The following is an 18,068-nucleotide window of genomic DNA, read 5'->3' on the forward strand; positions in this document are numbered from 1 at the left end:
ATGGAGACAGGTGGCTCGGTTGAGTGCACAACACCCAGTGACGTTGACTTTGCTTGCCAAGAAGCGTGGACAAGAAGCGTGTTTCCTGTGCGGAGATTGCAATTGTTGTGCTGTCAGCCAGAAAACAACGCAGCTCAACTCCGTGGCTCAAAGGAAACGAAAGCAGCCAAGCCTTCTCTCCTGGCCTTTGGGTCTTTTGGGGCTTTTAGCCATTTATACCCAATCGATTTTGGGTCTAGGCTGCGGCCTCAATCACTTTTGAAAGCCTGTTAACATAACTAAATATAAAATAGAGCACGTCAACTCAAAAAAACAAAAGAAAAGGAAAGGAATTAGTGATTCATGTTCAAAATTTAAGAAAGGTATTTTCAAATATGATTAAACAATTGTTAAAATTAAAAAAAAATGTAAATGAATATAAAAATTGAATTGATTAAAGCAACTTTAAAACTGAGTAAACTATAAATAATTACAAAGCCTTTGTGAGCCACAAAAGTGAAATAGAATGTTAATTTCATAAACGAGCATTCTTTAGGGTATTCGTTTTTAAGCCCTCCAATTTGAACACTCTGCCTATAATTTGATTAACCCAATTCCTCAAACGTATTCAAATCCGCATTAATTTATTGTGAGCATTCGTGTCAGTTTGTCTCTCTGTCCGCCTACTCGTTTCACAGCAAATCACTTTACATTTAAAAGGCAGCATAAAACTTTCTCAATCGACTTTTTTATGTGCCAGCAGATCAGATCAGGTTCTTTAATAAAATAACATCACAAAAAAAAAAAAAAGAAAAAAAATAAAAGGAAAGGAAAGGCAATACGCTGGTGCTCGAAATGTGAAAGATACCTTGATACAAATTGTGTTGCATCGCCAAAATACATTGGCGGGAATTTTATTCAAATCAAACATTTATGGTAATTTTCTAGAAAAGTTATATTGATATTGACAATCCAAACTTGGTCCGCCCAGGAAACATTTTTCCACCGTCGAGCTAAAAAAAAAAACCTTGTTGGCGGGGAAGGGAGGAGTGATTGGGTGGCTATGGAATTTAGCAATTTTTAAAGGCGGCAAAGGGGGAGAATTTTTGTGGCTGTGTGTGCAAATCGAATATACATATCTGGTACTCGATATTCGGTATTTCGAACACCGAGCGGCTAAAAAGCGTTTGGGCAAAAGGAAAATGCGTAAGCAGAAAAGTTTGCAGCACACAAATGGATTTCCCAAAACAGTTTTTGGGCTACATAAATCTAAATGAGCTTACTGTATGTGTGTGTGTGTGTGTATGCTGTGTGTTAGTATGTGTGTGCGCGTGTAACGTGGCTTGGAAAAAAAGAGATTTATTGTTTGATTCTGCAGCGACCACGCCCCAAACTTCGACGCCTTCACCGCCGCCCAATCATTTTTGCACCTATAACCATTCGCATTCGCATTCCCATTCCACATTTTGTTTCCCGAGGCATTTGGTTGAGTCAAAATCTTTATGGATTTCGCCGTGTTGCTGGATTGACACCCACAAATTCAGGTACCCCAAAAAAAAAAACAAAAAAAAAAAAGAAAATATACGCTCGCGGCTTTAATCTCGGCTAAGTTATTGCTCAGATCGTTGGGAACGACTTTAACATAAGTTATGGGCAGCGTTTGAAAAGGGGAAATCCTCCTAATTTGTCTGCTTAAAAGTGTTTATTTAAAAAGCAACAAAATGTCTATAAATTCCGAGCAACTTTAAACACTGGAGGGGAGTGTTTTTCTTTGGGGAGTTTGGACTTCGCCCCAACTTATCATTGAATATATATAGAAGCAGCGGTTTTTTATGCTCCCTAGGGTGCGGCGGATATATACATATATATATATTTGTATTCTGGTTTAGAATTTCCCCGCTGGCAGCTCCACGTGAAATCCCTCGAAAAGCGATAATCATAATTTCAATTTTCGTTTTTTTTTTTCTCTCTGAAATCTTTTCGCCAATTCCATATAAAAAAGAGTTGTATTTCCTTCAAAGAAAATCCCATGGTTCTTCCAAAAAGGTCCCCCGAGAACAGCGGATTTTATTTTATTTTTGTTTTGGCTTCAAAAAAACATAAAACACTTAAATAAATGTTGGGTGCCATTCGTTGGGTGACAAATTTAAGCGTTTGTGTGAAGAGGGGACAACTTAAAACTCATAAATTATACACTATACACTACATATATATACTTAACACTCCCTGAATGACGGGTACACAAATAAAAACAGAAAATATAAGAATGTATACAAGATTTCCTTTCCCACACATTTTTAATGATAATCTCTTTTAATGTTTCTTGCAGATTGCCAGGTTCTTATTAAATGGGTAAGTTGAAACCGAAAGTTAAAGATTCTGAATTATAAACTCAACTGCAGACTACAAATTTCAGCAAATAAACACTTTATTTAAAGTTTGAGAAACTGCGAAAGTGAGAAAGTCGTGCTAAAATGGCATAAATCAAAATACAATTACAGTCATATGCAATTATCTTCGAAAACAACGAAGTTATAAAACTTTTGCTTGCGGATCGTTAGATGCCATACTTTCCCCTTTTTCGATTCAGTTAATGTTTTGTGGGCCAATTTTCTATGGCATTCTGCACACTTTTCTATATACGTATGTATATGTATGCATTTCTTTGTTGTTCTTGTTGTTTTTGTTTTTTTTTTTCAACCCCTATTCAGTCGCAATTGGCCCACATTGGCAGCAGGTTTTTTGTTTTTAACTCATTACCGCCCACTTCCTTGCTTTCATACATTGCAGGCGTATTATTCGTCTTTGGAGTTCCACGGAAAATAATTAACATGTCAGTTCGGTTTGCTCGTAAAACTTTTCCACACACCCTCGCACACACACACACACACATAGACACATACACAAAGGCACGCGAACTTCCGCCCACACAAACACCACATACATGGGCAAAAAAAACAAAAAAATAGCAGTGTTTTTGTCGCGTTGTGTTCCGCTTGCCAGAGAGTTAAAGAAAAAGAGTCTCGAGCGAAATTCCGGTAAAAGTGTTCCTTTAAAGAAAATTCCCCACATTTTAATGGCTAAAATGTGTAAGAAATCAGAACATGCAATTCAAGAAAAGCAGGCCGAGCAAAGCAAAACAACGGGCCAATATGTTTGGAAGGCACTCTACCATTCCACCATTCTACCAGTCAGCAAACAGCAACAACAAAAACCGCAAATGACTTGTACAAATAGCCAACTAAGTGGAAAGCAGAAATATTGCTTCGACTTGAAGAAAACAAAAACGAAAACGAGAGGAAATGCATTATTTTGTAATTAAATAAGGTGGATTGTTTTGCCAGAGAAAGAGTGGGTCGTATTTAAAAATTGAAATCTATTCAAGTCGGGCATTTATATTCACTCAAAGTTGTGAATAGTGGGGCTTAGAAAGAAGCTTTATGACTTATGTGCTAAAAAAGGAATATACAATTTTTATTTTTAAATCTGAAGAGATCATTAAATATATGGCACTTCTTTCTAGTTTTTTTACTAAAAATGTAAAAAAAAGGTATCTATTTTTTGTGGCCCAAAATGTCTTGAATCGCGGCTTAAATTCCACGTTATGAACACAAGTTGCACCTCCTTAGTCCTTCGTCCTTCGTCCTTCATCCTTCTTGGCCCTTCTTGGCGTGGCTAATAAGATTCGCTCTCTCACACACCAACACACCTCCTCACACACAGACACACTCGCACACACACCTCGAACACACACACACACTCGCACTCTGTCGCTCTCTTGATGGCACTTTGCATGCAAATTGCGTTCTATTTGCATACTTTTTGCAGGCACTGGGATGCATATGCATAGTCGCGTTCGTACACAGATAAAAAAAAGAGGAGGAAGGAAAGCAGCTTAATGTCAATTTCATATTCGCAGGTCAAATAGATATTTACATGATTGAATAATATCAAAAAAAAAAAAAAAAGAAAGATACGTGCTCTTTACACTTTATCAAAGCGAAAGAGCGAAACGGATGGGTTATTTTTCACAGCTAGAGGGAATTATTGGCAAATCCACATCATAATCAAGTTCTATAATGGGTTTGAATGCTACAAAAAAAGTGATGGAAAATATGAGCACTTCTAATTCAGTTTTTCTGGTTGTGTATCTGTGTGTATGTATGCGGCACATTATGTGTGTAGCCAGGCACTTATACTTATATTGTCTGAGTGCGAATGGATGAGTGTGAGTGCCCCAACCCCAAATGTCTTCCACGGAAAGGAGGAATCTTCACCCTCCTTAACACAAACGTAAATATCACCTCTGCACCCCAGCATTCCCCTCTCAGATGAGCGGTTAAAGCAAATTAAATCCAGGGGCCAGCATAACAGCATAAAGGTGCAAGTTGACAATACAAAATTATTTTGTGCACGTTAAGGAATTTCTAAAATTAAGTTTCCCTGGCATGCGAAAGGGGTCACCTTTCAAAGATTATGATTTGCTGCCAGGGAATTTTCATTCCACATAATATTTATTATGTTTTTGGGAGATAGTCTACAAAAAAAAACGAACATTTTTTGGTTAATTTTTATAAAAAGACAGAGAGAAGTGTAAATGGAAGATTATGATTAAGACTTACTTTTGTATAGAAATTATTATTACTATACTTTATGAAACTAAACAATGCAATCCCTTTAATTTTTGCAAACGAATTCTGCGATTCGAACAGTGTGACCAATTCAATAAAAAAAAATTCCCAACTGATCCCTATTTCGCCAAGAAGATTCCAACAATTTCACTCCGTAAATAACAGTCATATCTTGACTTTTTTCTGACCCCAATACTAAGTGGCAGTGGGCACGGCTAAAAAGTTTCGCTGTGCTCAGTAAGTACGAGTATTCTATGATTCACACAATGCATCAGCCCCCGCGAGAGCCTTCAAAAGTTTCGCTTCTGACGAGGACAACAAACTGCAGTCACTTTGTTTGTCCTGGCCACACTAAGAATATGCAGTAGTGGAAGTAGAAGTAGTAGTACGTATAGAAGTAGAAGTGCTAGTGAACTTTTGCGAAACTCTGTCTCCCATTCAGAAAAAAAAATGCAAAAAAAAAAAAAAAAAAACAGAAAAAAAAAATAAAAACCAAGGGTGCTTCCTTCGCATCGCCGCCAAGTTTGCAGCAAGTTGTTGCCCCAACATTTGTTCTGCACCGAGAAATTGAGAAGCGGAGAGCAGCGGAGAAAGCTGTGGAGAAAGCAGTGGAGAAACTAAGAAGAGAAACGGAGAAACTGGAAACTTTTGGCGCCAGCTTAGCGGCGCTCAACTTTCAGCTTTTGCCTGTTTTGGCAGGACTCTCGAGCGCTCATTTGTTAAGTTTTGCCTGGCAGCCTGAGAGTCCAAATGCGAAATGCGAAAATGCGGTGTATTTTAAGGCTCTAAAATGGCAGACAAAGGTTCCTCCTTCCCATTCTTCTTCTTCTTCCCCCTTCTCGTTCTTCTTGTTCTTCTTCTTGTTCGCCCTTTACTCCTCGTTTTTCTTCTGCATTTGGGCTTCCTGCCTACAATATGCCATATGCCAAATGCCATATGCATATGCACATAAATTTTGTTGCATTTCAAGTATTGCACACTGGCTGAGTTCGGGGACTACTCTACAGCCGATGCACTCGCAGAAATAATGGGTGCTAAATCAGGTACAGTTGGTCTTGATTTGTGTGTTGAGTAATGAGAAATGTTTTTTATACATTTTTATTACGTTTGTATATGCGATTTTCTAGACTAAGAGGTATTTTACAATCATTACAATCTATGATTTAAGATATGCAAACTTTAGAATGCCGTGGAATAAGCAGTGATGGATTCTAAATTGAATTATTATTATATTTCCTCAAACATTATATACTTATTTTTAGAGTTTTTTAAATTAAAGGTGCGATTCAATCTAAATCTTTGAGAACTAATAATTAAGTCTTTTCGGTCCTTAAAAGTTGTACCCTCAAGTAGTATATTACTTCCAGAGTTTATAACTCCGATGTTCGGCTAACTTTTTAAGCTGTAAAGGGTGCATTTTTTCCCCAAGTACACCACCACTACTGGCTCAACTCGAAAGGACTCTCAGCCACTCCAAGGATGGCAAACAGAGTCGGCACACAAAACACATCACTTGACTGCATATGTGTCTATGATAGTGTGTGTTCGTGTGTGTATGAGTGTGCGTGTGTGTGCGTGTGTGTTTGCTGCCCCGGAAAGTGAGTTGCGTTGCGTTTTGGGCTCAAATTTTAGTGGGCTTGTGTCGTCGTTCAGCACGTAAGCCAACCGAATTTGTCCATTACAATTGCATCCGAGCCCAATTCCACAACTCCGCAATTCCGCAACCCCGCAGCGACCAGCAATATAAATCGAACCCCGTTTTTAAAGGGGGAGGGGGAGGGGTTCTAGGTTTGAGAGATAACATTTTCCTTAGGGACTGGCGTTCAAGTTTTCCGGACAGATGAAGATGCTTCCGAGGCGAAAGGGGGAAGAAGATGGGGAAGACTTTCCCTTACCCACCATTTTGCACAGTGGGAAATAACATAATTGAGGCTTCGCCGACACAATCTTTATTATTATGTCAAGGCTGGCAAAGCTGGCTTATATAAAGCCCCATGATTTCTGCTCACCGAGTTTAGCCACTGACAACGGCAACGCAACGCTTTTGAGTGTTACATTTGTCGACAGCCCCTTAATATCCAGCCAGCCAGCCAGCATTTATGTTATTTTCCAGGCGGGCAAATAAGAGGCGATCATAATTATTTTATTTTTAATATTTCACCCTGCTACTTTGCCACCTTAATCAGTTATAATCTGTTTCCATTTGCCAACAATGCTGGCCTGGCCGTAAATATACAAGCTCGACACACTTAAAATTCAACGAAGTGAAATTAAAATATACAAATAAGATTTGTTCGTGAAACGAGAGTGGCGCACCACTACCGTAAATGCTGTTAAAAACCATTAAATTGTGGCCAAGGGAAAATCGTCTTACGCCCGTTGTCCTGCCAAGTTGTTTTAATCGAAAAGTCGTATAAAATAAATAAAAATAAAAAAAATTAAAATTCGATAAAAATTGCGCGACGGGGATGCTCAGTCAAGTGTGTGGCAGAAGGAGCAGGACAGGACAGCCGGAACAGACTGCAACAATGGAAAATAAAAACAGGAAGGAAGGTTATGGTCTACTTGACCGACTACAGGATACCCCTTGTTTACCGGGTTTCCGCGGAAAGGGTTTCCTCCTCGCAGAACAAGTCGCAATTAAAAGTATTATAAGGTACTGGTCACACCTTTCTCAGGGTTGCAACCAGCTTGCGTTACATACTCAATCCTTTATTACCAACTCTTATAGTTTCGCAAATCAAAAGGTATTTTAATAATTCAATTTTTGCAACCAAAGAGCTCTTCAGATGTTCGCCTCCCTGCAAACCATAAATATAATGCCCCCTGAAAGGCTATAATTATAGGGAAAGGGCAAACAACAATGAATGAAGCCAAGATGAAGGGGCAGGGCGGGGCGGAGGGGGCGGCATCCACCTGATACAATCAAACTTTGTTTGGATGAAAATAAATTAAAACTGCAGGAAGCGCAAAAGCGCATGAGAACAAGGACATCAAAAGGAGGGCGAGAGTTCAGGACTCAGGCTAGAGTTACCATGGATTTTGTTTAGAGGATGCGAACGATGCGAACGAAACGTTGTCCATTCACGCTTTGCAACACGCCTTTCGCAACAGGATGTTGCATCGATTGAGTGTGGCCCTGCTTAGGTTTAGGTTAGCAGGGTTGCCTCATCGTCTCATTTCTTCCTTGTTTTTTGTAATTGCTCTCGCTATACGATTGTGCATCTATCTATCTATGTGTTCGTGTGTGTATGGTTGTGTATGGGGGTGTTTGGATGTATGGATATATGGGTGTTTGCGTGTTTGGGTGTATGGGTGTAGTTGCCATTCAAAGAGCATGTGCCCCATAAGAGCATGTGGTCCTTTTGCGTTCCGTTGCTTTTTGCCACTAATAGCAACACTTCTGCACATGTGTGTTTCGGTGTTTTCTCCTTCCGTTCCGTTCTGTTCAGTTCAGTTTTATTCTATGTATGTTCTGTGCCGTTCTGTTCAATAAGCAAGTTTTTTTTTGGGGGGGGTGGAGGTTAGAACCCCCTCAGGTCCGGCTTACACTGGGGACCGGATGTGGGTGGTTTTTGCTGTTTCGCCATCAAACTTGTCCCTCGCCAGAAAGAGCAATAGATGTTGCGAGGACCGAGGGTACAAAGAAAATAATGCACAGGGATGTTGGCCAATGTCCTGACATCCCCCACTTCCCCTTTCCCCCATCCCCATTCTACCAATTCAATGTTGTACCGAGAAACTGTCAGTTTTCCCGGTTGTTTTCTGAAAGGAAACGTCTTTATCCCCGCACACGAGTCGATGCATCGAAGTAATGCACTTTTCTAATGTTGCATTTTGTCTTATAATGTTTACATTCTATCGGTATTGTGTCTTTGAAACTACAATGTTGTAAGAGATAATGAACTTTGTAAGGGGCATTAATACGACATACTATGTGGTAGTAAAAATGTGTCATGCTCACCAGTTTAGTAATTAGTACATTTTTGGGATAAAAAATATAAAAGAAGCCATGTATCGAATTAAAAACCGATCTTTTCGATAATTTATCGCTTATAAATTTACGTACCAATGTACAATAGGTTTTATACTAAACGCGATTTAATGGTTTATTATCATATCGAACTTTTACCTTTTTTTTATAACATCCCTGGACAACCCCTAAGATGTTTAGGCTATTACCCAACACTGTAGTTTTGTGTGGCTCCCTCGACGAACTCGCACTCGCACATTTCCTGTCCTGTTCGGCGATGGCTTTCCTCGCTGAGCGAACGTCTTAATTTTCTTGAAAGTCGTTTTATAGTTGTTAAGTCCCGACCTCCCCTGCCCGTCCTCCTCGCATTTGTGCCACTTCGTTTTGCGGAACGTGAAAGGCGGGGCAAACCCTTTTGGTTGGACCACTCCTTCGCATCCTCACTTCCTTACTCCTTTGCTCCTTTACTCCTCTGCTCCTTTACTCCTTTTAGGTTCTTTTGGTCCTTTGCTCCTGCCGATGCTGCCTGCCTGCTGCCTCCACCTTTTGTGTGCTCAAATCTCGAGACAATAATTTTTATGGCATAAAATTTTAGTTCTGCTCTTACTTTTTCTCCCCACCCCGCCTTTTTCTTTGTCTCCTGCCATGTGGATGATGATGAGGGGGTTGAGGAGGGGGGAGGGGAAGGGGAAGGGGGTTGGGAAGGAAAGGGGACAATCGTGCCTTGTCGCCATGTAAAAACCAAAGTAAATTGCCATTTTTTTCTAAGCACTTATTTTTTACTGCTGTGAGTTGGGGAAGGCAGGAAAGTGACACAAGTGGCTTGCGTCGGGGGCTTAGAGCTTAGCTTCACAGTTTTGGCCTACCTAACTGCCAGTACACTGCACGAAATGCGATTATCCAAATTGAGGACATGCAATCAACGTTTGCCACCGTACACGCAAAAGAAAACCTTTAACTAAATGCCAAAAAAAGAAAATGTTTAATAAATTATACTATAAAAACAAGTTGATTAAGTGGGTAGTTTGTATGTCACTTATTAAATATCCTATTTTCATGAAGTAATTAAAACTAATCTACATATATAACTAAAATAGTTTTTTTTTTCTATTATTTATCTATGCAAATTCTTGCAGTGCTGGCAAACAGAACGAAGTTTTGCTGCCACAGAGCTTTGAAGTTCATAGAGCTTCGAGAGCTGCGACAGCCATTTGTCGCGTCTAGACGGCGCTCCTTTGAAATTCGCAAGCTGGAAAGCAAAAAAAAAAAGGAAAAAAGAGGAAAAAAAAAGCAAGGAAAAAGGAAGAAGAAGAAGATGAAGAAGAAGAAGGGGGAAATGGAGCGGGGAAAAGTGGTGTTACCGCGCTTAAGACAAACAACAATGGTCAGAAGCGGCATTCCAGACACTAAGTAATAAGCTGTGCGTAGTTGGGCTTCTTACTTATTCAGCTTTTCGTCGACAAAGGCAATGGGCACTGGGCAATGGCAATGGATGCCACGCCCACCAGTCACCAGCCACGAGGATCCATAAGGATACGCTGCCACCACTGTAGCCGCCTCCTTCAACGAAGCGTTAAATGTTCTCCTAATTTTGCGCAAACGACTGTTGGAGGGGATGGCTCGTGGGCTCGTGGGCTCGTGGCTCGTGGCTCAATTGAATTGAATTGAATGGTGGTGCGGTGTTCTTCATAAGGGAAAAAGCCATCGTCTGGTTGTAATGGGGACAACACTCTCGTTAAAAACGCCGCACCTCAAGTTTCCAGCCGCAAATCGGTTTGCCGAAGGGGGGACATCCTTTACTCCTTTAATACACTCAAAAACCATTTGAAAGTGGCTCTCCTGGAATTTCATTTCCTTTGTTCGCTTAAAGTTTTATTATCCCAGGAAAATGCGTTGGTTATGTGTGGGGAAAATAGTGAAATCACGTAATTATAGTTACAAAAACTAGATCAACCCACCTCCTAATTTCTCTGCTGCATCGTTTTTTTTTTGTACCTTTTCTTTGGTTTCATTTTAACTTCAACTAGAGGCCAAAATCCAGATGGTTATTTCACGTGGAAAGCCTTTCTGGTTGGCAGAATGACTATCCATTTTCATGAAATCTCTTACTTTTGATCTTTTTTAATTGCAAATTTGTTGCGAATTATACTATAATCAGTTCTAATGGAAATTCTCTTTTTGCCGGCACTTTGGCACTCTGGCACTCTTGGTTTTCTGCGCCAGCATTTTCACCTCGTTGGTTTGCCGCCTAATGAAAATAAAAGGTGCTTTTTCGGGGCTTAGAATTGGCCAGCGTCGTCTTGCCAATGTTTCGGTTTCAGTTTCAGTTTCAGTTTCAGTTGAACGAAGAACGAAGAAGAAGCCGTCGGACGGAAATTAGCAGATACACAGATAAATGGTGCAGCTCCTGCTCCTTTTGGCCTGGCCTATTAACAACTGGCCAGAGCTTCCTGGCTTAGAAACTCCAGCTGCACCACTAATTTTCTTGGTCTGCCATTCCTTGCAAACTGTTTGAATTTTTAAGCGAGTTCTTTGTATGCTTTGCCATGGGGTTTTCAGCAGCTCTATCTCTCTGTCTCTCTGTATTTATTAATTCAACCGGATGAATTTATCTATGCGCACTGTCATAATTCAAAAGCACTTGTCAATCGATTTGGATCGCCGCAAATGGCAATTGCGCTCGGCGGGTAATGGGGCTCAATTCGACACATTTGTAAGGTAAATACACAATAAATGTGGACAGCACACACAAAATGAGCCTTGAGCGGTTTAGTAAATGCACTTTCCCTCTTTATTTTTCTTTTTTTCTTTTTCGTTGGTTTTTTTTTTCTTTTTCGGGTCGCAGGACATGCGATTTAACAACTGTCGACAAAATGTATATTTCACGAGAGTGTCCACATAATGCCAAGGACTTATCGGACAGACAATTGGGCATCTCACAGCGGTTCGTAATTGGAGGGGTGAGAATGATGGTGCTGGATGGATGGTGGGGGCTGGATGGTTGAGGTCGGAAAATGAATGAAAATGTGTCTGCGAGGGCTGGATCTACTGGAATTACCCATTAATAGGCGTTGTTCCTGACGATGAATTCATAAATAAAGAATATATACATAAATATATATACATACGAGTACGTTTGTGGTGTGTGTATATATTTTATGCCACCTAATGGGTCCAATGTGATGGTGATGGTGACGTCGATGGTGGGAACGTGGCTCGTTGGAAATTACACTGTCCATATATCCAATACGATATGATTGATGCAAAGTTCAGTTCAGTACCTACGAACGAACCAGCGAACCAACGTACTCATGTATGTATGACCACGTTTGCATGTACGTGTTTTATTATTATGCACACCGAGCACATGGCATAATGTGTGTGTGGATCGGAGGTTCAGGGGTTTGGAGGTTGCGAGGTTCAGGGGTTGGCAGGTTCAGGGGTTGGGAGGTTCAGGGGTTGGCAGGTTCAGAGGTTGGGAGGTTCAGGGGTTGGGAGGTTCAGGGGTTGGCAGGTTCAGAGGTTGGGAGGTCAAAAGTGCCAGCGGCCACATGACGTAAGCCCAATACTGCGACTATACTGCAGAATATACCTCGTCGGGCCAAAACAAATTAAATTGTATTACAAAAATGGCGAATGGCGAATGGTGAATGGCGAATGGCCAAGTGGCCGCAAAATGGCAACGCAGTTGCGTGTAATATCTCCTACGAGTGTGTGTGTGTGTGTTTGTGAATATGAATGTGTGAGTGTGCGAGTGTGGGTGTGATATGTGTGCGAGTGTAATGTGAGTACGAGGGTGTGACTATGTTGTTGTGGCCTGACGTGTGTGACTCTGAGTAAGTGCATCGTAAATGAGTGGCACAATATTGAGCCCAACGCGTCCAACGTTAACGATTTGAGGCATAGAAATTCATAACGGTAAAGGATGTCAGGAGTCAGGAGTCAGGAGTCAGGAGTCGCGTTCCCGCATCATCAATTATTCAAGCAACGATCTGCGGGTCGGTTCGCTAAATTATGCTGATATTATGATATTATTTTGAAGCGAACTATAAACAGGTGAAATAATGCGGAAAGCACTTGGCGAATTATGGCTTAAATTATGGCGGGCATTTTGATGACACGTCGCTTAATAGGCTAAAGGTAACATATTAAGTAGGGTTTATTTTATTTATTGAACCATTTAAAAAAAGAAGGTTTACCAGAAACAAAAAGGAACGATAGGGCTGGGTATATAGCCTCAATTTTCACCGCTCAGCCACGGGGTTAAATAACCATAATCGCACCAATCAAGAGCTGCACTTTCCCAGTTTTCATGTCTGGTCGTAATTCCAATTAGGTCATACAAGGCACTACACTTAAAAAAGGGCCTGTGCACTTTGCACAACCTTGTGTGTTTTAAAATCAAAAATAGTGTTTATAAAAAAATGTTTGCTTGTTATTCTCCATTCATTTCAGTTATTAAATTGCATTGCAATTTACACCGCACTTCAAGTGGTTTGTTTTTCATAAAAACAATTTGTGGTTTTTGTAAGAAGAAAATGTGTTAAATTTATGTTATTTTTTATTTTATTAGTGTTCTTCTAAGATACGAGCAAACTCCATGGGGCAATTTTGTCTAGACGGAAAAACCAACGGAAAGTTGAACCGAAGTTTTGCCAACTCAAAAATTCTCCTCAACACCCACGCGTCATCTTAGTCGACACTTTGATCAAGAAAGTTCGATTTTACTCCTCTTTATTCCTTTTTGTTTCTTACTTTTTTTTATATATTTAATTTTTGGTTTTTTGTTTCTTGTTTTTTGTTTTTGGCATTCTCGATAGCGAAAGTTTTGTCGCCTGTTGTTTGGCGCTCTGATGAAGGGGAGTTCCCGAGGAGTTGGGCAGTTTTTGGGGCTCAGCAGTTGCGTTGAGTTCGGAGTTTCGGAGTTGAGGAGCAAATTGAAAAGGGGCGTGGTCATGGCAGGTGGCGGACGTAAAGCAAAAGTTGCCACTGCCACTCGAAACTGCTGTTTCTGTTGCTGCTTTTGCTTCTGTTGCTGCTGTTGCTGCTGCGAAAAAGCTTGGAGTGAAATTGAAAAACAAACTGTGCAGCAGGAACAGCAGTTGCTGCGGGGCGAAGTTAAGAAACCTGGAGGAGAACGGGGCCAAGAAATTGAATATTTGATTAGACGACCCAACCGGAGATAGCCAGTCGAGGAGTCTGGCCTGCAGCTCTTGGCCTCCAGCTTCCAGTTATCATTTACCAGTTACCATTTTTCCAGTTACCATTTTTCCAGCTACCAGCTACCATTTACCATCTACCATCTACAAATGTCAGTTGGACTTGAATTTTTCTTGGGGCAAATAAAATCGGGAATGGCGATCATGCTGGTGTGTGCAACATGTCCGTTGTCCGTTGTCCGTTGTCCGTTGTCCGTCGTCCGTTGTCCGTTGTCCGTTGTCCGTTGTGCGCTGTCCGTTGTCCGTTGTCCGTTGTGCGCTGTCCGTTGTCCGTTGTCCGTTGTGCGCTGTCCGTTGTCCGTTGTCCGTTATACGTTGTCCGTTGTAATATGGCAATGATTGCCTCCAGCTGGGCATCTTGTCCCTTCGGGGGAACGCATCCTTCATCCTTGTGCCCCCAAGGACGTGCTACACCCAGTAGCCCAGTTCTCACGCCGAATGGGGAGAGTGGAGAGTGCAAAATGCAGAATGCAGAATGCAAAAGTGATTGGCATGCGACATGTTGACAGGCCCAACTCACCGCGACTTATCAACTCATCCATCGCATGCAGCTTGCCAATTTTCGATATGGAAAATGCTGCCAAACACCTGCCATCTGCCACCTGCCACTCGCCACTTGCCACCTGCAAGCAGCAAGCAGCAAGCAGCCAGCTGCAACTGCGGCAAGCTCCTCGCCGCCACTGCGATAATGCCACTGCGTAATAACCACGCAATGAGGTATTTGTTAACATTGTGTGCTTTAATTGCATCGAGACGTTTATTACGCCGTTAAGAGCGCGAAAATCATTCTGCGAAAGCCATAAAGTGTGTGTACATTGTTGATGAGCGAGATTGTTTTGTCATGTCCACTCGCTCGCTCACTCAGTTGCCATAATTAAGAGATATATAAATCACTCACGCTTTAAAAATTGTTGTTAAACAATTTAAAGATCGAAAGTCATGTACTTCTGGTTCCCGTTGAAATGCAAAGTATTTGAGAATTCTCATAATCGGTACAGAAACATAATCTCCTGCTTTTCTTTTATAGATCCATAAAGAAGCTATTAAAAAAGAGCACACCCCTGGAGCTCTAATCTTGCAAATATTTACCATTTACCATTTACCATTTTCTATTCCATTTACTCCATATACGCTTTTTAGTAAAGCGTTCATCTGAAAAACAAAATACAGGAAAGGGAATGCCCAATGTCCAATGTCCAATCTGTTTTCTTTTTTTTTTTGTCGGTCGTCCCACCATTTTCCATTCAGTTAAATGATTGCAATGACCATTGAAGCGCGGGTAACCGAGCAACACTTGGGGCGCCAATTCGACACAGAGTAATTTGCAAATAGGCTTAAAGTGCACGGTGGGCCAAAAGAAAGGAGGTTTTCACAAGGACAACAGCTGTATTTCGGAGGTTGGAAAAGCGAATGAAAAGCGAATGAAAAGCGAATGAAAAGCGAATGAGACAAATGGGGTACTTTTCCATTAGCAATATTACATTTTAAACTAACAAATGGGAAAGTAAAGTATATAAACGATAAAACTGTTATAATGAGTTAACGTAAATAAAACTAACTTAAATAATGTGAAAGCCTATAAATAGAAAATCACTTTTTTCACCATACTTAAAGAATAATCCAAATAATACTTGAAGAAAAAGCAAATACCTGTTAGCTACTTATCTTATGGTTTTCTATCTAATGAAAGTTTTATGCTGGGGAGTACAAAAGCATCCCCATTCTGGCCAAGCATTTATGTTTGTGGCCCACAGTGACCGCCATAAGAGTGCTTTATAAAATGGCAAATAACCATATAGACCAATGGTGCTCGACTGAAGCCGAAGAAAACAAAAACACATGTGAGGAAGTGCACTTGCTTTCCTCGTCGCCATCAGTGGCTAAAAAAGCGAGAAGCAACCAAAAGCTAATACGTATATAAAATTGTTTTCTTTTTTTCCGGCAAAAAAGAGCCAAAGGAACCACATGCTCTTATGAATAGAAGCTGGATTAACAATCGCATGCTGACAGCAATTACAAGCCAGAAAGGAAGTTGGCTTTGCCAGAACGAAGTTCGAATACCCTTTTACCCCTTAAAAATAAAAAATATATTACTTTTCTGATATTACAAGGTTACCTCTTCAAAGTTTATAAAAATATTTCAATTAATTGAGTTTCAAAACATAAATATCTGGGGAAATCTCTTTTAAATTCGATTTGCTCCATTTGACTCTTCAATTGTTGACCTTGTTGACCTTTTTTCGTAAATACCCGCATGTAAATAGATACGGAAATGTGACCCTGTGACCGAAATTATAACAACCTTGTTATAAAAATACCCAAAAAGAGGCCCAAAAATAGACATTTTGCCATTGAGCATTTACCATTTGCTATTCGCTTTATTTGTTACTTCTTTAGCGTTTTACTGCAGCGCGAATGGATCGGAAAAAAGCCGAGCAAATATTAAAAGGAAAAAGAAATTCGCTTCATTTAGCAACAAATTGTTGTGACGACAAAATAAAAAAATTGAATTCCTGTCCGCTTTCGACGGTTCAACAGCTTTTGTGTTACATAGACACACTTAAAATGCCATTGCCAATTGGCATACAAAAAAAGGGAGAAAAGGGAAAAGGAGACCGAAAAACACAGCGGAAAACATAAAAACATAAAAAACATAAAAAACAAAGAGCGAAATAAGGAACAAAAATAAAAACAAAGAAAAGCAAAGTGGGCGCCATAAAATGAACGAAAACCGAAACCAAAGCAATTAAATTTGTTTAAATCGATTTAAGCTGACAATAGACAATGCTTGGCCATGGATTTTGTCCACAGTCCCTGGACTTTTGGCGGGTTCAATTCAGTTCAGTTTTCAGTTCAGCTTCAGTTTTCAGCTCTCAGCTCTCAGTTTTCAGTTTTCAGTTCTCAGTTTTCAGTTTGAATATGGGGCGTGCCACCAAATAGCAATTACAACCGCAATTGCCAATAAAATGACAACGTTAAATTCTATGGCAGTTTGTAGATGAAAACCAATACCCAAACCGAAACCCAAAATGCGAACGGACTTAAGTTATTTATAAAAACAATCAATTTCTATTGCCTTATTTATAAAAGTGATGAAAGGCTGAATATTAAATGAAAACAGCAAGTTAGAGATGCCAACTAAATGGGATCACAAAGAACGGGGATTTACATTTCAATTGAATTTCGTTTAAAACACTTAAAATTAATTGCATTTCGGGTTGGCTCCTCCTCGAATTATTAACGCACAAGTCAACGGCTTTTTCGAATGCAAATGAAGCCATAATTATTCCGTAACAATATATATACCCTTTTAATCCAACTAAAAATGTTAATGCGCGAACAGGAGGGACAACGGCAAGGATTTAGTGGCTTTTGCAACTCGAACTCCAAAAACATTCAACATTCAGCATACATACATACATATTTATACAAAGCGTAACTCAAAAGTTTTGTGGGTCGCGCTGAGTAAATGGTTACGATTTCACATTCAAAAGTTTTGAGGTATTAATCCAAGTTTGGTGGTTTTCCGCCCCACGAAAATTCCATCCTTTCAGGCTGAGCAACTGGAGCTCAGTTGAGTTTACTGAGAAACAACCTGCGTTTTCTAACCCCTTCCACCAAAAAAAAAAAAAAAAACAAGAAAAAACAAGAAAGGAAGCTAGCTTCGGCAAGCCGAAGCTTATATACCCTTGCAGATCTCAAATATGTCGAACAAAATGCATAAGGCCTAACAACATCGAAGCTATGACGATTTTTCTATTTATTTTCCATATTTTCGACTATATGGGAGCTATATGATATAGTTGTCCGATTTTGATCAAATTTAATTCGTAATTCAAGAATCGTAACAAAACTCTATATTCCAAAAACCATACTTGCCTGATGAAAAACAACGATGTTATAATTTTATTTCCGTTATTTCAATATAGATTTTCCGATCTTTCCTATGGCAGCTATAAGATATAGTTGTCCGATTTTTATGAAATTTTTTTATCAATATAAGAGTTGTTAAAAAACTTGATATTCAAAAAATCATGCTCGTAGGATAAAAAACAACGATGTTATCAATTTATTTCCATTATTTCTATATATATTTTTCGATCTCTCCTATGGCAGCTATATGATAGAGTTATCCGATTTTGATCAAATTTAAACCGAAATTCAATAGTAGTTAGAAAACGGCATCTTGAAGAATTCAAGTCGATCTGATCAAAAACAACGGCGTGAGAATTTTTTATTTCATTCTCTCGTATGGGATAGCTCCCA

The 18,068-nt window shown here is 39.9% G+C and overlaps 1 long non-coding RNA gene across 7 annotated transcripts in view; it reads left to right on the top strand.

The window, feature by feature from the left end:
* LOC108097420 overlaps positions 1 to 18,068 on the top strand; it is a 103,093-nt gene that overhangs the window by 81,607 nt on the left and 3,418 nt on the right. For all 7 annotated transcript variants that reach the window (XR_001771774.1, XR_001771773.2, XR_001771775.2 and 4 more), the window contains one exon: positions 2,309 to 2,331. This is a non-coding gene — a long non-coding RNA (uncharacterized LOC108097420). The remainder of the gene's footprint in view (positions 1 to 2,308; positions 2,332 to 18,068) is intronic.

Source organism: Drosophila ficusphila, unplaced genomic scaffold, assembly GCF_018152265.1.
Source record: "Drosophila ficusphila isolate 14025-0441.05 unplaced genomic scaffold, ASM1815226v1 contig_197, whole genome shotgun sequence".
Classification (NCBI taxonomy): Eukaryota; Metazoa; Arthropoda; class Insecta; order Diptera; family Drosophilidae; genus Drosophila; species Drosophila ficusphila.